The sequence below is a fragment of the Mus musculus genome, chromosome 13 (assembly GCF_000001635.26).
Source record: "Mus musculus strain C57BL/6J chromosome 13, GRCm38.p6 C57BL/6J".
In the NCBI taxonomy this organism is placed as follows: Eukaryota; Metazoa; Chordata; class Mammalia; order Rodentia; family Muridae; genus Mus; species Mus musculus.
The window spans coordinates 108288217-108311408 of NC_000079.6; the positions used below are offsets into that span (position 1 = coordinate 108288217).

Consider the following 23192-nt stretch of genomic DNA (forward strand, 5'->3'; position numbering starts at 1 on the left):
GGCAAGCACTCAGAAGAGGACGGGCACAGAAAGAGAGAGAGAGTGAGAGTGGTTACAGAGACACAGTTCAGATCAGAGACTGAAGGAACTACCATCCAGAGACTGCCCCACTTGGGGATCCATCCCATAAACAACCACCAAACCCAGACACTATGGCAGATGCCAACAAGAGCTAGCTGAAAGGACCCTGATAAAGCTGTCTCCTGAGGGGCTCTGCCAGTGCCTGACAAATACAGAAGTGGATGCTCACAATCATTCATTGGACAGAGCACAAGGTCTCCAGTGAAGGAGCCAGAGAAAGTACCTAAGGAGCTGAAGGACACTGAAGCCCCATAGGTGGAACATCAATAATGTTAGGACTGGGAATGGGAGTGGGTGGGTTGGGGAGCAGGGGGAGGGGGGAGGGGATAGGGGATTTTCTGAAGGGAAACTAGGAAAGTGAATAACATTTGAAATGTAAATAAAGAGAATATCTAATGAGAGAGAGAGAGAGAGAGAGAGAGAGAGAGAGAGAGAGAGAGAGAGAGAGAGAGAGAGTTTCCTTATCTGTATCAATCCTGGGGTCATACAAGACACACAAGACAGACTGTGAGTCTGTTCTCTGCCAACAAACTTTTTCAAGAGTCCACCACAGCAGCTTCCATTGCATCTCAGTAGTCAGGAGCCCCTCACGACTGGCCTTCCTTAGTTATCGGGGAACAGGGGAAATGTAATTGTTCTGGGTGGGTATGCCATCACCTCTAATGAATTGTTCTGGGTGGGTGTGCCATCACCTCTAATGAATTGTTCTGGCTGGGTGTGCCATCACCTCTAATGAATTGTTCTGGCTGGGTGTGCCATCACCTCTAATGAATTGTTCTGGGTGGGTGTGCCATCACCTCTAATGAGATTCGATTCTGTTAGTAAGAGAGGTAACACATAAGGTCTGTCTGTACAGGCAAATGATGCAACCTGGTCCATTGAGAAGCCACTGAGTTACATAATTGTAGCAAATTAACGTGTTGGCCAAACCTGATTTGGACACCCAGAGGCTAATTTTCTCTTTGCTCATCCATGCTGGATATTTCATATTTCAGGGCAGGAATCTGAATGTGTTTCATTATTGACTGCTACCCGAACAAACCTCCACCATGATTTTTTTTTCTCACATCTAACTCTGATTTATAATCGAGGAGAGGACTTAGGGGACTGGACTGTTGTGTCAATACGATGTGTGTAGCACACAGCTTTCTGGAGCACTGCCCAGGAAATCTGATACACACACACACACACACACACACACACACACACACACACACACATATATATAAATTTTCTATAAACATTAGAAAAGAAAATGGGAAACTTTTGATTGAAAATAGAGAAAACCTAAAAACGTAGAATAATGATTAACAGTGGCTGCTTTTACTTTCATTTTGTCCCTTTCATTTGTCACTGAGAGTGACAGGACTTGTAATCATGAATCTAAAATAGCATACTTGCCCACAGTGTTGAGAGAGGCTCACAAACGATTGGCCACCACTTAACATCACCTAATGTGATGTTACCAGCGTCAACTATGACATATGTATGGCATATTCTCATTAGAAACAAACTACATCCTTTTCTTTCCTTTTTTTGAAGAAACACCTATTTTATATTTTTGTTATGACACATTATTATAAAATATACACGGAGATATAGCCTCATTTTATACTTGAAATAATATTTCCTGTGTTTTTGCAAATCTATGTGTTTTATTTACTTGCTTACATATTTCTTTTTAAAGTTTTTGTATCATTTAGAATAATTTTATTTTATTTTAATTTTTTTATTTTTTATTTTTTTGAGACAGGGTTTCTCTGTATAGCCCTGGCTGTCCTGGAACTCACTTAGTAGACCAGGCTGGCCTCGAACTCAGAAATCCACCTGCCTCTGCCTCCAGAGTGCTGGGATTAAAGGCATGCGCCACCACGCCTGGCTTAGAACAATTTTAAATCTAAATAAATTTTGACTATATTTACTCACACCAAGTTCATCCGGATCCTCTCTTCTTCCCTACCTACCCAACTTTAAATTCTTTCTTAAAAAATAATCCACAAAATCAATACAACAAAACGCCCAACACCTAGAAAACAAAATACAACATCACTTCCCCGCTCTGAAAAAAAAATCTCATCAAATTATAACCAAATAAAAGCATATATTGAAAACCTTAGGTTCCATTATTTGTTGGTCTGCTTTTTCTGAACATGAGATCTGCCCCGGAGTGGTTGATATAACCAGTGTCACTCCATTGTAGAAAACTGACTTCCCCTTTCTCAACCCACATAAATGTCAGTTTGATTGTTAACCCTTACCCTCAAGTGGCTAGGTTTGCACCCATTCAGTCATTTTTTTTTTAATTTAACAAAATAAAACATAATGAGATAATACAAAACCCATCACATCCAAGTTGGATAAGACAAACCAACAGAAGGAAAAGAGCCCAAGAGCAGGAACGAGAATCAGAGACCTGCTTGTTCATACACTGGGCAATCCCATAAAAACATTAAACTGGAAGCCATACAGAAGCACTCAGTGCAGATCCCCGCCCCGCCCCGCCCTGCCCTGCCCTGCCCTGCCCCGCCCACCACACCCCACCCCCCGCTCCGTGGACGCTGACCATGCTGCCTCAGTCTCTCTGAGTTCATAGGAGCTTTGCTCAAGTTGATTTAGAAGGCCTTGTTTTCTTGGTGTCCTCCATGCCCTCTGGCTCTCACACTCTTTCTGCCTCTTCTTCCAGTGGGTTCCCTCGCTCTGAGCGGGAGGGATTTGATAGCGACATCCCATTTAAGGATTGAGTCTCTAGCTCTCTGCATGATGTCTGGAGAAACAGCCTACATCCTTTTCAGTCTTTCCCCGGGCAGCCTATCCCTGTGTGGGCAGATAAAGAGCAGCATCTAAGGATGCTGAGAGATGCCTGAGGTTCTACAAGCACAGCTCACCATTCCCTGTGCCCCACTAGTCTCTTTGGAAAGGTGGCATTACCATAAGTACAGGGCATTTAGCCAGGCAGAGATAAAAGGACCTGGTAGACTCGTCAGTCACCCAGTGAAGTCATGACAGAATGTCTGAGGCAATTAACTTGCAAAGAGAAAGCATTATTTTGGCTCATGGCTCCGGATGTTCCAGGCCAAGATGAGGTGTTCTCCACTTTGGCATTCTGGTAAGGACAGCAGGCCAAAGCACAAATGCATGGCAGAGAAACTACTTAAGGTTCAAGCCAGGAATCCGGAAGAGACTGGGTCCCCACAATCCTCATCAAAGGCATATCCAAAATGACCTATGGACGTTGAAAAGTCCACTGTACCTCCTAATACTGCTACCAGGGAATCAAACCTTTGACACATGGACTGGGGGGAGCACAGAGCTAATTGTATCTCCTGGGATCTGGGCTTAGGTCGGCCCCAAATGTAGAAAGGAGCTGCTGAGTCCTCTGGGACTCTGAGCCCACAAAGGATGAGCACATAAAAGAAGCTCCCAAGGTCAGAAAGGAAAGTAGACTATAGAAGTAGAGAAAGGTCAATTCCTTGAGGTATATGAGCAAGGAATTCTTAAGTGTCACAAGAGGCTCGGAGAGATGGCTTCCTGCTCTTTCAGAGGACCAGAGTTCAATTTCCAGCACCATAACCATGTTGGACTCATAATCTCCTATCACTCCAGCTTTAGGGGATCTGTCCTCTGAGGACACCAGCGTACGCATGTGCACGTGCACTTGAGTGCGTGTATGTGCACCCAAGTGCACACGCACACACATACACACACACATATGAATGCAAGAGGCCATGATTTGAGATCAAGTTTTGTTTCTTAATCTTTTATTTTTGTCTCACGTTTGTAAGTGTTACCACAGTGTATGTATGGGTTCCATGTGTGTACCTGGTCCCTCCAGAGACTGGAAGTGTTGGATCCCTGGTGAATGGGATTAGAGATGGCCAGGCAAGTGTGCAGGGAGTCAAACCTGGGTTTTTCAGAAAAGCAACCAGTGCTCTTAACTGAGGAGCCGTCTCTCCATCCTAGGAAGATCCTCCTTTCCTGTGGGTCAGATGATTTCCTGGGCAGGGCATCCTGGGTGTAAAATGATGGAGAAATGGAGTTAAATGCCAGCGTTATCTCACTGTCTCCTGGCTATGCATGTGATGTGACCATCTGCTTCAAGCTCCTGCTGCCCTGATGTCTCTGTCCTGATGGACTGAACCCTTGGACTATGAACAAGCCCTTTCTCCTGGAAGTTACTCTTGTGGGAGTGTTTTATCACAGAAACGAGAAGATTAAGCAAGCGGTTCTGTGCCTGACAGACTATGCAAGCAGTTCTGGCTCCCTGACTCTCAAGTACAACCCCCAAACTGGCCAGTCTGTTTTCTGTTCCCTTGCTTGTGCCTTCTGCGGCTTTTATTTGCCTATGAAATAACTTCTTCTCAGATCACTAGAACGCCGACTCTATTTCATTGAACAAAGTGTCGAAGTGTCGCTTGATTCCAGCCTAGACAATCAGTGGAGGGAAGAGCTCTAAGCTAAATGAGTTTAATTCCGTCCTTCAATAGATCCATATTTGATGTTACGTATGCAAAACTACACTTAGCCTTGGCAAGGAGGTGGACATTATTTTCAGAGTCCCACATCTCTGAGGTCTTTGAATCAGACACAAATGATTCAGAGCTCATTTGCATGGTGGCACAGAGGCTGCCCCTCACAGGTAGCCAGGCTGGCCTCGAGGCTGTCACACAGCTGAACGTGACTTTGAACTTATAATCTTCCTGCCTCCACCTCCCAAGAGCTTGGTCTTCAGAAATGTGCCTCCATGCCTGGATATGTGTGATGCTGGGGACTAACTCTGGGCTTTGTGCATGCCAGGCAAGTTCTCTGCCAACTGAGATACATCTCCAGACAGTTGTCACCTTTTAATCTTTCCTTTTCCTTTTTTAAAAATAAGCTTCCTTTTAACTTTTAAAAAGGCATATATATCTACCTATTTAATATTTACTTATTTATGTTGTGGTAAATATTATTTGTGTGTATGGGGGTTCTACCCCACCTAGACCATATAGTTTCCACATTAAAAGCACTAGAGCTGGGTAGACATCAGCCCTCTATTCTATTCTGTCTACTCCCCCGTCAAAAATCCTGAGACATTACTTGCCTTATGTTCCACTTGGGCTGCTTCTGTTCCAGCAGGCCAGCTCTCATGGCTATGTGCTCACGACCCATGCTATCCTATGGTAACCTTCTCCTTCTTCCTCTCCTCAGGGTCCCTCCTCAACCCCCCAGGCCCATGAACCTTTCTCTGCCCCTTTCTTCTGCCCAGCCCAGGCTGCGGGTATTAACCAATCGGATAACTTAGGTGGCAAGATTTATACAACAAAAGCTGATAGATGATAGGATCCCCTCCTCCCTGAAGATCTCCCCATAGGGTGGTGGGGGTAATGATATCTTGGAGTACAGAACTCAGCATTTGAATACAGTAGCACCACACCAATCTCCTATGTATGTATGTATATGTGTGTATGTGTGTAAGTATGTATGTATGTGTATATGTATGTATATTTGTGTATGTATATGTATGTGTGCTTGTATGTATGTATGTATATGTGTTTGTGTGTGTGTGTATGTATGTATGTATACATGTGTGGTGCTATGCTTGTGCTATAGCACATGTGTGGAGGCCAAAGGAAAATTTCTGGGAGTTTTCTGTTTCTACCATGCGAATCTTGGAGATCAAACTCAGGTTATTAGAAGCTGAACCTCTTGTGTTGTTATGAGCCAGTAAAACAACAGATGCTGAGGTACTAAACAAAAGTAAAACTTCACATGGCCTAGCAACTCCACTTGGGGCTACATACTCCCTCAAAATCAGGTCTTGAAAGACATTTGCGTGCCATGTTCACTGAAGCATTGTTCACAAAAAGTAGGAAGAGCCAAAATGACTCATTGACAGGTGGATGAGTAAGTAAATTGTAAAACCAATGCAATATTGTTCAGCCTTCAAAAAGAACAATTCTGATAATGTCACAATAGGGATGAATTCTGAGGTCATCATAGTCAATAAAATAAACCAATCACAAATAGACAAATGTTGTATAATCCGTATCTGAGGGAATTGCAGAGTAAATAGAACAATAACTGGTGATGGCTAAGGGATGGGAGAATTTGGAGCAGGTTTTAATTAAGTAAAACTCACAAGAGGCCATTGTTTTGGATCCTAAGTTCTTGCATTTGACCCCAAGAGACCAGGCTAGAAATCAAAGTACAGCCACGGTGCATGTATGCATGCATATGTGTATGTGTGTATGTACAATATGCATGTATGTTTATGTGTATGCATATATGTTTGTGTGTATGTGCATCTGTGTGTATGAATATGCATGTATTTATGTGTTTGCATATGTATGTGGGTATGTTCATTTATGTGTATGTGTCTTAGGGTTTTATTGTTGTGAACAGACACCATGACCAAGGCAACTCTTAAACGACAACATTTAGTTGGGGCTGGTTTAGAGGTTAAGAGATTCAGTTCATTATCATCAAGGCAGGAGCATGGCAGTGACCAGGCAGGAGTGATGTAGGAAGATCTGAGAGTTCTACATCTTGTTCTGAAGGCAAACAAGAGAAGACTGGCTTCCAGGAAGCTAGGATGAGAGTCTTAAAGCCCATGCCTACAATGACACATTTCCTCTAACAAGGTCACACCTACTCCAACAAGACCAACCCTTCTAATAATGCCACTTCATGGGCCAAGCCTCTTCAAACCATCACAGTATCTGTGTGTATGTTTATGTGTATGCATATGTATGTATATATATATATATATATATATATATATATATATATATCCACATGTATTTATATGTATATGTGCGGTGTGTGTATGTGTATGTGTGTGTGCAAGGACTTCAGGGACACATCCCAGTGCCCAGCTTTTACATGGTGTTGGGGGGTCAGATTCCTTAGGCTTTCATAGCAAGTAAGTACTTTGCCCACTAGGGATCACCCCAATTCAAAATGGACTCACTCTTGCTACAACTCCACCCCCAAAACCCAAATCGAGCTATTTATCTTCCCAGAGAGATCATGACTAGAAAGAGAGCTAACTATCCCCTCCAGTCCAGTTTCCATTGGCATGAAGTTCCCTTGATCCGAATCCTACATAAAAGTGGTAGCTTCCTTGTGCTGGTGAAATATTGTGGCCCTACAGCTTGGGGAGTAGAGGCAGGAGAGAACATTTGAGGCCAGGCCTGGTTGCTTTGCCAGACCTTCCTAAGAAACAAAAAATAACACAATAACCTGAAGTAACCAGGCATTAACCAAGGGCTTTGTTTTCTGTTGTTAAATCACTCTACACCTGCCTTAGAATGAAGGCACTTGGAAATGTGTTGGATTTTTATTCTTTTTAAAAATTTATTTATTTTTCAGCCCCTTCCTGACTACCAGACTAGTCCCCTCTGCTCTATTATTGAAACATTTTATTTCATAGCTCAAGAATTGTATATGCTTTTACCTGATTGCATGTTTGTTTGTGTTTACTTATTGTCTTAGTTAGGGTTTGACTGCTGTGAACAGACACCATGACCAAGGCAACTCTCATAAGAACAACATTTAATTGGGGCTATCTTACAGGTTCAGAGGTTCAATCCATTATCATTAAGGAGGGAACATGGCAGCATCCAGGCAGGCATGGTGCAGGAGGAGCTGAGAGTTCTACAGCTTCATCTGAAGGCCACTAGGAGAAGACTGGCTCTCACGTGGTTAGTAGGAGGGTCTCATTGACCATCCTCATAGTAACCTACTTTCTTCAACAAGGCCACACCTCCTAATACAGCGCGCTCTGTGCTAAGCATATTCAAACTAACACACTTATTTTTCTGGTTATGTTGAGATAAAGTCTTGTTATGTTGACCAGGTTGGTCTTGAACTCTTGGGCTCAAGTCATTCTCCTGTCTCTCTGGAGTAGTGTGTACAGCTTTGTATGTACTTTTATTGTTGTTGTTGTCATCGAAACAATGTTTCATGCAACCTATACTGTCATCGAAACAATGTTTCATGCAACCTATACTGGCCTCAAATTCACTACATACAGGAGAGAATGAACTTGAGAGACTGTGGGGGCATGCCTAAGCACACTGGCTATTTATTCATTTAGACAGAGCCTCACTATGTTGTCCTGGGTAGCTCCAAATTGTAAACCTCCCTGTCTCAGTCTCGCACGTGCTGGGACTATTGATCACGTATACCTGGCTCTATATCTGCTTAAAATAACTTTTTATTGATTCTGCATAATTTCACATCATGCACCCCAATTCCACTCATCTTCCTGCCCCTTCGCATCTGCCTTCCACCACTTCAGCTTCCCTCAAAAGAAAACAAAAAATAAAAATAAAAACCATCTCGCCATGGAAGCTACAGTGTGTCCCACAGTGTACCCTTTCGTCCACACATTTTTACTTGCAAAGGTTCACTGCAGTGAGTCATTGGTCTGGTTCAAGGCCTCTGGCTTGTGCTATCCTCTCAATATTGGATCTTCATGGGGACTCCTCTAGGATATCCTGTTGTTATCCTGTGTCATGGTGATCCTAAAGCTTTGGTTCTATTGAATCAGCCTTTTGAGCATGCTCCAACAGTTCATAGATGAAGAAGATGTTGGGGTGGGACAACTCAGAGCCTTGGATCTGGGCCTGGGTAGAAGTTGCCAGCCAGCAATCCTGGGCCTGGGTTCCAGGGGCCAGCGCTCGATCCTGCTTTGCCCAGATGAGGAGTGGGGCCAGCTCCTGAATCCCACATTCAATCCTGCCTTTAATCCCACATTTCAGGAGGCAGAAGCAAGTGGATCTCTGAGTTCGAGGCTAGCCTGGTCTACAGAGCAAGTTCCAGGACCGGCTGGGCTACCCAGAGAAACTGTCTTGAAAAAAAACAAAAACAAAAACAAAAACAAAAAAAACAACCAAACAACCAATAAAGAAACAAACAAAAACGGTTTTAAGCAATACTCAGCATTATCTTCCTTAAAAAACAAAAAACTGTCTTTCAGCTAGCTATCAAGGCTAAAATTCCCCATCCCTCCCTCACCAGCGCTTGCACCATCTCCCCGAAGCTCTCGATCTTTCCCCACTTAGAGCTGCTCCTTATTTCAGACTCTTTCCAGGGCTGTATCTTACAGGGCAAAAGGACTTCCGGACGAGGGAGAGTGATACCAAGCCTGTGCAGAGAAGTTGTCCTCCTCTCTCCCATCCCTCCTCCCCTCCAAAGAGTCAAATGCTTCTCCGCATTTCCTCTCCCTCCCCCATGCATCTCCGCTCCACTTAGGAAGCTTTTGATGTTTGCAGACTCCGGTATGTTTGTGTTCCCAAACTCACAGGGTCAAACTCAACCTCATCGTGGCATTTCCCTAGAAGGCATAAAAAGGGGGGATGCGGAGGGGGGCGGGTTAGGATAGAGCGCTTAGGTTAGAGTTTAGTTAGACTCCTTAATGCTTGTAGAAATCTTTAGGAAGCCACAGAAAGGGTGTGTGCTTGTTCAGTGGCAGGAAGTGACAGTGATGTTTCACAGGCCCCGCCCTAGAATGTATTTGCCAGCATCCTGTGCTGCCAGCAGAGCCTTCTGTCTGGAGAGCTAGCATTCCTCCTTGCTCCAGCCAGTATGCTCCATTAGCCAATTTAATGGTAAAACACAAACTTAATTATGCATCTCTGTGTAAGCCCTGTAATGGCTTTCGGCTTTGCTGGGGTAGGAGTGGGGGAGGGCTGCCCTCAAGACCCCACAGAGACAGCATCTGCCCAGCTTCACAGTCATGGTTATTGTCCGGTTTGATCTCTGGATTCTCAGCTGTTGTAAGTTTCTCTCTGTGCCTCTGTATGGCCCTGGTCACCAGACTACCTCTCCATATCACCCTCTCAGGCTGCCCCACCCCCCACCCCCAGTGCCACAAACCCCATCCCTTGGCCTGAGAAATCCCTACCAATATTTTAGATTATTTTATCTCAGTTCAAATTCTTAAGGATGCTATGTCCCTACTACTTAGAACCAATTCCTGATATGTTCCCAGAAAGTCAAAGAGCCTACTTTTCAGAGCTTCTACGCCATATTGATTTAAATATATATAATCACCCAACTCACGTTTATCTCCCCCATCAAGATAAGCAGTCTAAAGAGAAAGTCTGTGTGTCCTGCTGAACATCCGACCCACCCACCCCCTCGTGCACGGGCTCTGTGGCTAGCCCCAGGCACATGTGAGTGTGCTGGTGACATTCAGTGGCAAGGGCACAGAACAATCCTCTGAGGTGTGTTAAGCTCTGTAGGCTCCCCACCCTGACCACTGGAAGGGGGGGGGGCTGTTTCTTGCCTATTTCATAATTTTTGAGACCTTTTTTTTTTTTTTTTTACTTTTAAGTTAAGAAGAGATCTTGTTGGGTTTGGTCATCTAGGCCCCCTAATTCCATCACTGAAGTTTAAGAACAGCTTCAGTTAACCTCACACCAAATATGGATGTTTAGGCTGGGCCAGGTAGCACAAACTCACTCCTACAATTCCTAGCATTCAGGAGGCTAATACAGGAGGTTGTGAATTTGGGGCAGCCTGAGTTACAGAAAAAAAAACCAAAAAAAACCAAAAAAACAAACATTGCTTAGCGAAATAAACCCAAACCATGGATCTTGAATGCATAGTGCTCAAGTGCTCTACCACTGAGCTAGATAGCCCTGGAACTGTTTGTTATTTATTTATGTGTGTGTGTATAAAATGCATGTGATGCATGTGTGTGTCTGCAGTGGGTGTGTATGTATGTGATGTATATTGTGTAAAATGTGTGTGTGTATATATAAAATGTGTGTATATCTGTGTGATTTCTGTGTATGTGTGTGTATATAGGTGTGTGTGATGAGTATTATATGTATATGTCTGTGTCATGCATGTGCATATGTGATGTGTATGTAAAATGTGTGTGTACAATATGTGTATGTGATTGTGAGGTGGGTGTGTATGTGTGTGGAACAATGTGCGCGTGATGTGGATGTGGTGGGTGTATATGTATGTGGTATGTGTGAGAGGCAACGTGTATGTGGTGGATATATATATCTGTGTGTGTGATGTGTGTGTGGTGTGTGATATGTATGTGATGTGTGTGTGTGTGTTGTAGTAGCATTGTGTGTATCATAGTAGCATACCTTTGCCATAGTGCACCAAACCATATCCCCAGTTGGTTTTTATTTTTTATTTAGATACAGGGTTGCCACAGTTTTCCCAGCCAGCTTTGAACTCAAGACCTCCCTGCATTAGCTGGGGTTACAGACCTAAATCAACTTTAAACAGTAGCTTCAAGTGTAAAAGAAGATAGAAGACTAGCAGTGACCCCTTATGCACCTGCCATCTAGCTCCAAGGGGAATAATTCACACACAGTCGTCTCTTTCTGTCCCTGCCTATGTTCCTTCTTCTACCCTGCCTTAAAGTGTGCCTTGGACATTGTATCATTGTATCATACATGTTCTCAAAATACAGTTTTTAAAGCCATGCTGCCCAGCATGTGGTCCTTGGACCTTCATCACCACAATCAACCTGGAAACTTGTGGGAAACAGTTTCAGGCCCAAAGAAGTCGTTCTGAATTAGAAATTCTGGGAGCAGGGCCCAGTAACCTGTTCTAACAAGTCCTCTAGGGTTTCTGACATAATCCAAAGCCCCAGAGCAACCTTGCCAAAAGATAACTGCAATTACCTGCCGCAAAACTGGCTCGTTCTTCCTTCCTTCCTTTCTCTTTCTTTCCTTCTCTTCCTTCCTTCCTTCCTTCCTTTCTTTCTTTCTTTCTTTCTTTCTTTCTTTATCTTTCTCTCCTTTTTTTCCTTTTCTTTTCTTTTCTTTTCTCTTCTTTTTTTTTTTTTTTTTGAGACAGGATATCAGGCAGGGCTCAAACCTATGAACTTCCTGCTTCAGCCTTCTAAAGGCCAGGATTGCAGATGGGTGACTCCCCACTGCTGGCTGTGAATTGCTTCCCACTTCTTTAAAGAGTCCCCCACTCCCCACTCCCTCCTTCTTCCTTGAAAATATAAGCACTGGGCCACTTTTAAACCTTTCATATTCCAAATTCTTCAGGGTATAACATCCCACAGCTTATAGCAAGTAACACGGCCAGCTTGGGGTACAGATGTGTTTTCTGGGTGTTTTGTTTGTTTGTTTGGTTTTTCAGGCAGAATTGGTAGATGCAATCCCAGTTTCTCATTCTGTAGAAGCTCCCTGTGAGACTTGGTTCTGGTGCGTGCACTGTAGCTCTCCAGCTGTTCCAGGCTCTGCCTGGGAACTTCCTCTTATCACGTGGGCTTCTTCTAACGTTCTTCCAGCATGCTATCTTTGGTAATTGGGAGCATAATGTAGGCAGGAGCCATTGACTTCCTCCACCCTGCCCTGGTCCCCCTGATGTTGCTTGACAGGGCTTTCAGAGCCCACTTCTTCTCAGCTTGTGGGAGGAGGTCACATAATCACTCCTTCTGTCTCCCTAGAGAGGCTGCTCCCAGAGCCCTGAAGTCAGGTCTTTGTGTAGAGACAGGTCTGAGGGTGTTGAGTGAGAGCCGCAGACACTGCTCCCTACCATCCTCTTACTGGAACTGCAGCCAAGCCATTGCCTGCCAGTCAATTCCAGAATCCAGTCAACTAGCACTTTTCAGAGAAAGCTACATAAAGAAAATGCAGTCAAACAGGTTTTAGGGTCTGGAAAGTCTCGAGCTTTAAATAAAAGGAAGAAACTCACAAATGGTATATCTAGTAAAGGCTGACAAAAATGCTTTCAGCAATCCTTTAAATAAAACCCCTTTATTCTTTCTCTCTACAGGCGCACACACGTATTTCAATCAATCAAACAAACAAATAAACAAATGTAGTGTGCCTGCTCAGTGGGTAAAGGTGTTACTGATGGTCCTGAAAGTTGTCCTCTGACTCCTACGGCAGGTGTGTGCCTCCAATAAACAAATAATAAGCGTAATCTAAAACCCTGTATATTATTTTACATATTCAGAAGATTTATAAGTTTCAAAGTATTTAATATGGTCAAATGATAGGCCTGCAATCTGAATGATTATTAGAACACTCAAATATTAGCAAAAAAAAAAAAAGATGCGAGATGAAGAAAGAAGGAAGGGAGGGAGTGAGGGAGGGAGAAAGAGAGCAGGGGAAGGAGGGGGGAAGAAGGCAGTGGGAGAGAATAAGTAAAAGAAAAACACACCATAAAGTAATCATTATTACTAAGGACAAAAGTGTAAGATGACGCCCAAGCCCAAGCGAGTGTCAGCCACAGGGCTCTGAAAGGGTATAAGGGCCACAGTGTTGGGAGGAACACAAAGGTGCTTGTTGCCTTTGTGAGCCTGACACACACACACACACCCTTCCCCCAGCCAGCTCACAGGCCTCCCTTGTTCCCTGAGAGGCCTAGCCTCCCGGTCCCAGTTTCATCCAGTTTCTAGCTTGGTGCTGAAGAGCACCAAAGCACTTCAGATTCCAGTGTGGGGGCTAACACCCCATCCCCACCCCACGTTGTGCGTCACTGGCTGGGCCTCCCAGGATCCTTCGCGATTGTTGCCAGGAGTAGGAAATTTGCTGTTAAATATTTTTGCCAGGCATGAAGTCCCTTACTACTTCCAGGTGTTACCTGTGAAGCCAGAGGCCTTCTCAGCGTTCTGCATATTCTTCTCTGACCTCCTTTTTGTGAAATGATGCTCTCTCTCCTCCTCCCTCCTGCCCTCCAGCTACACCAAATATGTTTGCTATTCAGGGACCATTTGTGATGAAGCCTTTTAAAACCTAGATGATTTTAACCAGCTTGGTAGGTTTCTTTCAGAGCTGAGCTTAGATGCTGCGGCTCAGACAAATCATCCGCTAATCCAGGGACTTTAGCCTTTCATTCATTGTTTGTTTGCAGCCAGCACACTCTTAGAATGTGCCATCATTATACGTGGCGTGCACTGTAATTCGGCAGAGGCCAAACTTTAATCTTGTACCTTTAAGAGTAACTTAAGGAGGCCTTTGGTAGCTGGAGGACGATCCCTTATTATAACTGTTGCAGCCACAGGACAAGCTGTGGAGGGAAAGGCTGGGGTGGACAGACAAGCCTTCATACACAGTGAAGTAGTAGGGGCAAGGGTCAGAGGACCCGGTCAAGGCAGCAGAGAAAGTGTCTGAAGTAGAGGACCGGCTGTCTTTTCCCCTCTCTCTGTTCTTCCTCCTCCTCTGTCTTCATTCATTCTCATTGGCTTCTCTTTCCACCGCTGTGGCCTCACTTCTTGTGTGAATATATATGACTATGGGGGTCTCTTTATTTTCAGGGTTCACTAGCAACCAAATGTATGTCTAAACTCCAACTTCCTTTTATTAATTAGAAAAAAATTGTGTCGATACCGTGTATTTGTGCAGTGTAAGTGTACATGTGTGTGTGTGCGCACAGGTGCTCATGCTTGCATATGTGTGGAGGGCAGAGAAAGTTGAGTGTCTGCCCCATTTATCACTCTCTGCCTTATTTCTTTGAGACAGAGTATCTCAATGGACCTGGAACTAGGCTGATAGCAAGCCACAAAGATCCTCCGGATTCTGACCCTGCCACCCTGTCACCCCCCCCACCCCCCGGTCCCCCAGTGCTGGGTGTATAGACAACACTATGATGCTCAGCTTTTTCTGTGATGATTCGGGATTTGAACTCAGATCGGCAGATTTGCATGGCAAGCATGCTTACCGAGGAATTCATCTCACCAGCTCTAAATTCCAGCCTTTTCTGGCCTTTGTTATTCCAACATCAGAGCTGATGACTTTGGTGAATTTTCGAATAGCAGAACAGCGTATACGTTGCTTACAGAATACATAGGCATGCAAAGCAGAGAACTGTGAGGTCACCATGCACCAGCGTACAGCATGCAGAGGCACACAATGAGCACAGGATGGCGAGGTCATTATGCACCCGCAATTGTAGGTGTTTGGGTGAGGTCACTTACAAACTGGGGAAGAGCTTATACTTGACTTCCAGGGCGAGAGTTTCATTGAGGTTAGAAATGTGTGCTTGTCATAAGTATCTGAAACTCTGTTAGTAATAGTCAAAACCACAAACCAGCTATGGAATCTAGGTATGTCTGTGTATAGAATTTGTAAAACTGGATCATAAGCTACCTTGGTGGTTTGGGGCATAATGAAATCTGTATCCCTTCATATTCTTTCTTGTTTACACAGACATCTCCAGTTTCCTTGTGGCTTGTGGCTCAGTCTTTCTGCCAGCCTTGCAGTGACTTTGAAGCCACATTTGATCCCTCACTGCCACCCCACCCCCCACATCCCTTATAGCTAGTCACACATTAAATATTGACATTCTTTTTATACTTACTGTCCTGTTGTGGCTATACCAGGCAAACACTTGAGAGTTTTGTCTATAAAATGTGTATGAGTTTTCTATTGTTATACAAGAAGGGACACAAGCCTAATGGATTGTATACAACACTTAAAGGCTCACAGCTTTCAGATCACAGTGATCTGACCTGGTGTGGCTACCTCTGCTGAGAGTCTCAGGTGTCAAGAATGGAAATCAAGGTATTAACCAGGCAGAGATTGGCGGAGAAAGTAGTCAAAACCATAAACCAGTTATGGGATCTAGAGGCCTCTGGGTATAGAATTCACAACATTGAATCATAAATTACCTTGGTGATTTTGAGCATAATGAAGTCTGTATCCCTTTGCATTCTTCCTTGTTTGTACAGACATCTCCTGTTTCCCCTGTGGCTTGTGGCTCAGTCTATCTGCTTGTGAGTCATTTAGGTTTGTAGAACCCAGTTCTGCAATAAATCTCTGACGTTAGCTCTAAGACCAACTGGAGTGGACTGGCTCATGGGGCTCATGTGATGAAGCCAGCCTTATCTGGGGTCCTGTTATAGCTCTAGTATGGTAGATAATGGATTGGGGACTTTAGCTGTATGTGCAAAATGCCTCAGCACAATACCTAGTGTGGTGTTTGGTAATCACTGAAAGGTCTGTGTGCTTCAAATTGAGAACTACAGCTCATCTCATGGAGCAGCTTGACTGCGTCAAAGGATACCCAGGTCAACATTATTCTGAGTGATGTGTGTGTGTGTGTGTGTGTGTGTGTATGTATGAGTGGCGTGTGTGCATGTGTATATTTGCACATGTGTGGGCATATGTGTGCATGCAGGTGCCTGTGTGCTTGTGAAGGCCTTACGTTGACATCAGGAATTTGCTTGGACTTTTCTTCCACTGGATTCTTTTGATGCAGGGTGCTGTGATCTGCACAGCTTAGGGACTGACCTAACTGTGGCCAAGGGGGAATGAACAAACAGCAGACACACATACAGAAAAGCTGCAATCCCGCGGGCCATGTGCTCTGATAGAGAAATACCAGAAATAGCCTGAAACCTCAGCACATGTGTTTCATAAGCTGAATCAAAGGAGCAGGTGTATTCTATATACACAAATGAAGAGGCAGGTTTCTTATATACAGCTGACCAAGGAGATGGGTTTAGCTCATCTCAGTAGGGTGGGTCTCTGCAGGGAAGTGGTCTCAGGCTATAAACACCTCGGAGAAGGAAGTTCTGCTTGACATTTTTCTGTACACAATGCCAGTATCTGTACATGGCCCCAAGACTTAGTCAGTCCCATGAGTTTGGAGTCCTTGATGGATTGTCTTTATCAGATGGGTCTTGTGGTCATGTTTGTGGGGTATGTTCTTGATTGATGAGGAAGAACACAGGCCACTGTGCCACTCCTGAGCAGGGGCTGAGTTGTATAAGAAAGCAAGCTGAGTACAAGTCAGGCGGGGGTGGGGGGTGGGGGAGGGGGAAGGATGGAGGGAGGGAAGAAGGAGTAGAAGGAGAAGGAAGAAGAGAAGGAGGAACAAGAGGTAGAGGAGGAAGAGGAGGAGAAGAAAGAGGGAGGAGGAGGAAGAGGGGGAGGAGGAGGAGGAGGAGAAGGGGGAGGAGGGGGAGGAAGAGGGAGGAGGAAGAGGAGGGGGAGGAGGGGGAGGGGAGGAGGGGGAAGGGAGGAGGAGGAGGGGGAGGAGGAGGAGGAGAAGGGGGAGGAGGGGGAGGAAGAGGGAGGAGGAAGAGGAGGGGGAGGAGGAGGAGGAGCTCAGCAAGCAGCCTTTCTCTGTGATTCTTGCCTTTGTTCCTGCATGAGTCTCTGCACTGGCTCCCTGCAGACTGTTACCTGGATGTGTGAGAGATGAAATGAACCCTGTTCTTCCCAAGTTGCTTTTGGTCATGGTGTTTATCTCAGCCATAGAAGCTTAACTAGAAAACCAACTGAGCCATCTCTCTAGCCCCTAACTTCTCACTTTCTAATTGATTTACAATCTTTGTACTTATGGGGTTAAGTATGATAATTTAACACACACACACACACACACAATCTAGAGTCATCAGGTTGGGGGAATTAGCATTGTCATCTTGTCTAATATTAAAATGTTTGTAAACCTTTAAACTCTTTTCTTCTATGTCTTTATAAACATGCAATAATTATTATGTACTTTACCATACAGAATACAAAACACTAGAATAACTTCCTTATACTTCTTATTACACTTGGTATCCATCGTTCATCTTCTCTCTCCTCCCTCCCACCTACCCATCCTCACCTCTTGATTTTTGTTCTGCTCTCTATTGCAATGTGGTTAGACTTTTAGCTTCCTCAAATGAGTGAGAAAATGTGTTTGTCTTTCTGTACCTGGCTTCCTTTATATATATGTAAAAGTTCACCCATCATTCACCCACTGCTGAACACTGAGGCTGATTCCACATTGGGCTATCAGGCATGGTGCTGTAATAAACCTGGGAAGTGTGCAGCCATCCCTCCTACACACTGATTTCAATTCCTTTGACTAAACCCAATAGTGGGGCTGCACCACACAAATGGACCCACTGGTATAGGAACAGAGGCACTTTCCCACTGTCATGTTACCTGTGGGTGGAGATTTCAGATGTTATGAGGCATGTGAAGTTGTATGCATTATTATGTGTCCCAGAGAATTCAGACGACACCGGAAATCACCCTACATGACACACCTGTCCTGATAGTATATATACTGAAGACCTTTCAGCCACCAAACTATGTTTCCTCTGCAGCCTGCTTCTCCCTCAGAGTGTGTCTTTTCTTAAATTCTCTTGCTTTTCTTGTTTTCCATGTGTCTCTGTCCACCTCATTCCAGGCAATAAGAACCTGGAACCCCTTGCAGAGGTGTCCGCTGGACTCTCATCCACCAGTGTCAAGAACACATACTATTTCCACACCCCACTCTCTTACAGTTGCAATTTCATGTCTATAATCCTCCAGTGATTTGCTAAATGGATTTCCTATCTCCAGGCTCTTCCTCTAATCCATCCAACATTCCCCAGGCCAATGTTGGCTACAAATTGCTTTTCCATCATTTTACTTTTCCAGCTATTGAGAAATACACTTCGTTGAAAATGCTATTTGGCATGGCCAAGATGTCCCAGAAGTTGAGCTTGTACCCAAATATATAACTCCACTTAGCAATGTTCTTTGGCAGAGGCTTATTTAGAACAACTTTTGAATTGTAACACAAGAACAAGGTGACAGTAGGTGGAGGGACTGTCATAAACCAAAGCACCGGGTATGAGTGGATTACACTTTCTAAACTCAAGAGGGAAAGCAAACACAGACAACTTTGATGAGAAAAATTAGCAGAGGAGCAAACTCAGAATCAAAATTGATAGATGATATGAAAATATAAAAGGCAGTTACTCTGTAGAGTGCGTTTGCATATGAAATGCCAACTACAGAATCAATCAAAATTTCCTTTAAGAAATTAGTAATTTTAAAGTATTCATGGTTGCAGTTGTATGTGTTAGTGTGTTGCTTACATGTAAGTGCACTGTGCACATGCTTCGTACCTGAGGAGGCCAGAGGAGGGTGCTGATCACCTGGGTCAGGAGTTACTGATGGTGGTAAGCCTTCATATCGGGGCTGGGACCTGAACCTGGGTCTTCTGCAAGAGGACATCTCTAGCTGCTGAGACATCTCTCCAGTCACAAGAAAACAATGATGATGATGATAAAACTGAGACAGAATCATTGTGTAAATAGAGCTTGCTTTGGATTCTTGATTCTCCTGGCTATTCCTCCCCAGTGCTGAGATTACAGAAGTCAACCCACATGCCTAGAATAGAAATGGATAATTAAACATTTTACAATTACAATGGTTGGTTGATTGATATGTGTGTGTGTGTGTGTGTGTGCGTGCGCACACACACACACATGCATGCACATATGTCTAGGCACATATGTTGATCACAGAAGACAACTTTTGGTGTGAGCTCTTTCCTTCCACCCTGTAGGTGTGGGCCTTGGGATCAAACTCAGGTCTTTTTTTTTATTTTTAATCTTTATTAAATTATTTATTTATTTATTTATTTAGGGTTATTATGTGTGTGCTTTTTTAAAAATTGTATAATTCTTTTATACAAAGAAATCATTTTATTGATCTATTTACAGCCTTTTCCAATTTTCATTTCCACTAGAGATATATTTCACATATAATGGTTAACAATGACTTGAACTGATCACCAGTATAACCCTGGGCTGACATGGGGTCTCTGTCCTTCTCCCCCCTTTAAAGACCATGACCCCATTTTTAACGCAAACATTTTGCAGTCAAGAATCACGAGTTTTTTTTTTTTTAAATAAAGAACACCAACCAGAATTAACCTAATATAGTCAAATTTCCAACACACTGTACAGTTCTTTTCAAATGTAGCATTTGCAGGTATGAGAAACCAAAGCAAACACAGTTCACATCCCCTCTGCCTTCTACAACTTTCTACATCCCTCAGGCCAGGCTGCTCCTGGCTCCTCTTCTGGTTTAGCCGGACAATTTACTTTAGACAAGCTACCCTTCCCTTCCCTTCCCTTCCCTTCCCTTCCCTTCCCTTCCCTTCCCTTCCCTTCCCTTCCCTTCCCTTCCCTTCTCTTCCCTTCCCTTCCCTTCCCTTCCCTAGACTCCTGCCTTCTCTTGCTTTTCAGACAACACAAAAACTTCCACCCAACCCTTCCTGTGGTTCCTTTCAGTAGTCTAGAATACACTAAGTCATTTCATGGGACTTTACCACATGATACACTGTAAAAACTGCACTTTTCTTAATTGGCTCAAACAATATGGCTTGGTTTCACTTGATAAAATTAATGATTCACACATACACACACACACACACACACACACACACACACAATTAGAAGAAAAACTTCAGGGACATGCCACTTTAAAAAGGCATCAACGTAAAAAAAATAAAAGCAAATACTAAAAACTACTTTACAATAAAAAAATTCAATAGTTGGCAGAATAAATGAATGCAGAAGGCGAACTGTGCAGTGAGACTGCTACAGGTGTTCGTTCATTCCAGTTGGGACAAAGGGGGAAGACATCAAGCTTCACGCTTGTTCTCAAGGAAGCGGGGCTTCACTGTAAATACAAAAGATTTCAATCTCAAATCTGTTCCATGCGGATTGTAGGTGTCACTATTACAATTCCGTGCTTCCTCTGAGGTTTCACAAAGAACACTGATGGAGTCTCAGCATTTGCAAGCGTTTAAGCCTGGCAAACACTGTGACATTTGCTCAGTCCTGGAAAGTCATGGGGAACCAGGTGAGGACAGCACTGGCTCCACACACATTTCTTCTGATAAAATACACCAAGTTGGCATGTTCCAAATAATCCATGAAAATACCTTTTTAAAGTCTCCAATTTAACAGTAATCTGTGTATCTGTAGCTGCCATTAATAACAACGATGACGATGACAACAAGGACGACAAGGACAACATCAATGACATGACGACGATTGGGGGTGGGGGAAGGGAGAGGGAGAGGATGAGAGAGAGACCCAAACCATGAACACATTACTTCTGGTACAGAGTAACCCTTGATGCTCCCATTATAAGAAAAAACTGTACACATTTATAAATAAACAGCTCCCCATCAGGGAATACACACTTTACACCAAAGTCTCTTTCTTTTTGCCACCTGACTGTGCTTTGTCCCTTGCTCTTCGTAAGCCAGGCTGAGGCCGCTGTGCCTTCATGTTCCCGGTGTCTTCCACTGTCTGTACACTGGAGCCACAATCCAGGGCGCTTTCCTCGTCTACCTGCATGACACCAGGAACCACGCATGACCGTCGCTGGGCTCTGAGGTTCCCAGCAGAAGGGTTGTTCTCTTTACACTCTTCGTGGAGGTCTGGCAAGCCCTGAAACTCTAAGGGGCTGGCGGACGGCTGGAAGGGGGCAATGGCTGCGCAAATATAGTTGAACCACTGCTGCTTATGGAACACATCATTGGCTTGCAGTGTGTGGGAGTGGCCTGGAGAAGGGTCTTGGAAGCGGACCCTAAAGATATTTTTAGCTTTGTCTGAGTTGCCGAAGGCCGCTCGGAAGGAGCCACCCATGCGCACATCCCCGTCCTGCAGGTAGGTCTTCCAGCACCAGCTCCTGGACTGGGATGGGCTGCCAGTAAACCTGGTACAAGTGGCGCTCATTTCGGGTGACAGGCCGAGTCGAAACCAAGATGTCTTGAAATAGGAAAATGTACAGTTTATGGCCGCTTTTATTCTTCAGCTCCCCATGGCACAGCAGCACTTTGCTCGCTTCGATCCTAGGGTCCTTCTGCTTCTCGTCCAGGTACTCCAGCTTGTTGATGTAATACTGACACTCAGATTCGCCTTTCTTCAAGTTGATATCAGAAAGAACTCCTTGTATTATCAATATTGCCTCCTCCAGAAGCTGAACATCATGGTGGTCTTTGGGAGTGTGTCTAAGGCTTTCTTTTAACAGTAAGGGGTACTTGACGAGGCGACTTCAAGGGATATCTAGGAAACTCCAAAGATCTAGTTTTCGACTGAAAGGGGACTCCAGACAGCGCTGAGGAAGTCTTGGACTCTTGGATCTTGTTTCTTCTGATCCAGAAGAGCCTTGGCCGCCAGCTGGTTACTACAGTAGCCTCTGTAGGCATTCAGGCCTGGTAACCAGTTCACGAGAATGTGACCGATCTGCTCCACAGACCCATCAGGCTTGGTTGCTTCTCCAATTCTTGCTAACAGATCTTCGTGCAGAGGTATGTAAGCATACAAGTCTCCAAATATGTGCATGAGTTCCTCTTCTGACATGATGGACAGCTTTAACATGGGGTCATGGTAGGCCTTTCTAGCGAGCTTGAGATCCTCAATCAAGTCCTGTTCTCCTCGGGACAATTCATATATAGCCTCCTGACGTTTGATCTCTCGAGTGGTCAAGGGCTCCTTCATATTGATGTCTAGCATTTCCAACCATAGTGCACTGCTTCTTCTCTTGGTGGGTGTGGGGACGGTGGACCTGCTGAATGTCTTCTGGGCAGAGGCTGGGGATCTGTGGTCACCACGAAGGGTAAACGACTGTATGGTCTGACCGAAGCGCCTGACTGCTCCATTTCTTATGGGAGAGATTAAGTTTGCCAAGGATGTGACCTGAGCTAGAGGCCAAACTCTCTTATGGCTTGGCTCCTCCTGCTCCCGGGAGGGCTGGTTATTAACATCTAAAACTCGGATTGTCCTTTTAATGGGCAGGAGACCTCCGATCTCATGCGCCACCATGCTTTACAAGTGTCCCTTCAAATCTTTCGGGTTAGCCCACATGCGAGTCAGCCCTGCAGGGCAACGCCGACAAGGTGCCGGGCTTTTCTTCTAAGTGCTCAGCCTGGCCCAGCAGCCATGCGCCCAAGCCTCCGCTCGCGGTGGAGCTCTGCTTCTGCCAATTATTTTATTTATTTACATTCCAAAAGTTGTCCCCCTTCCCGGTTCCCACTCCTCAAGGTCTTTGCCCCACTCAACCCCCATCTCTGAGAGGGTGCTCCCTCACCTGCCTGCCCACACCCACCTCACCTCCACCAGCATCCCTCTTCCCCGGGGCATCAAGTTTCCACAGGATTAAACACATTTTCTCTCACTGAGGCCACAAGGCAGTCCTCTGCTACACACATGCCCATGGCCATGATCCAGCCTATGTATACTCCTTGGCTTTTGGCTTAGTCTGGGATCTCTGAGGGATCCAGGTTAGTTAACACTTGTTCTTCCTATGGGGTTTTAATCACCTTTAGCTCCTTCAGTCCTTCCCCTAAGTCTTCCATAGGGGGCCCCAACCTCAATCTAGTGGTTGGCTGTAAGGATCTGCATTTGT

At 44.6% G+C, this 23192-nt stretch overlaps 1 pseudogene; it reads right to left on the bottom strand.

Annotated features, from left to right (window-relative positions):
* Gm8990 (predicted gene 8990) lies at positions 19408–22770 on the bottom strand (annotated as a pseudogene).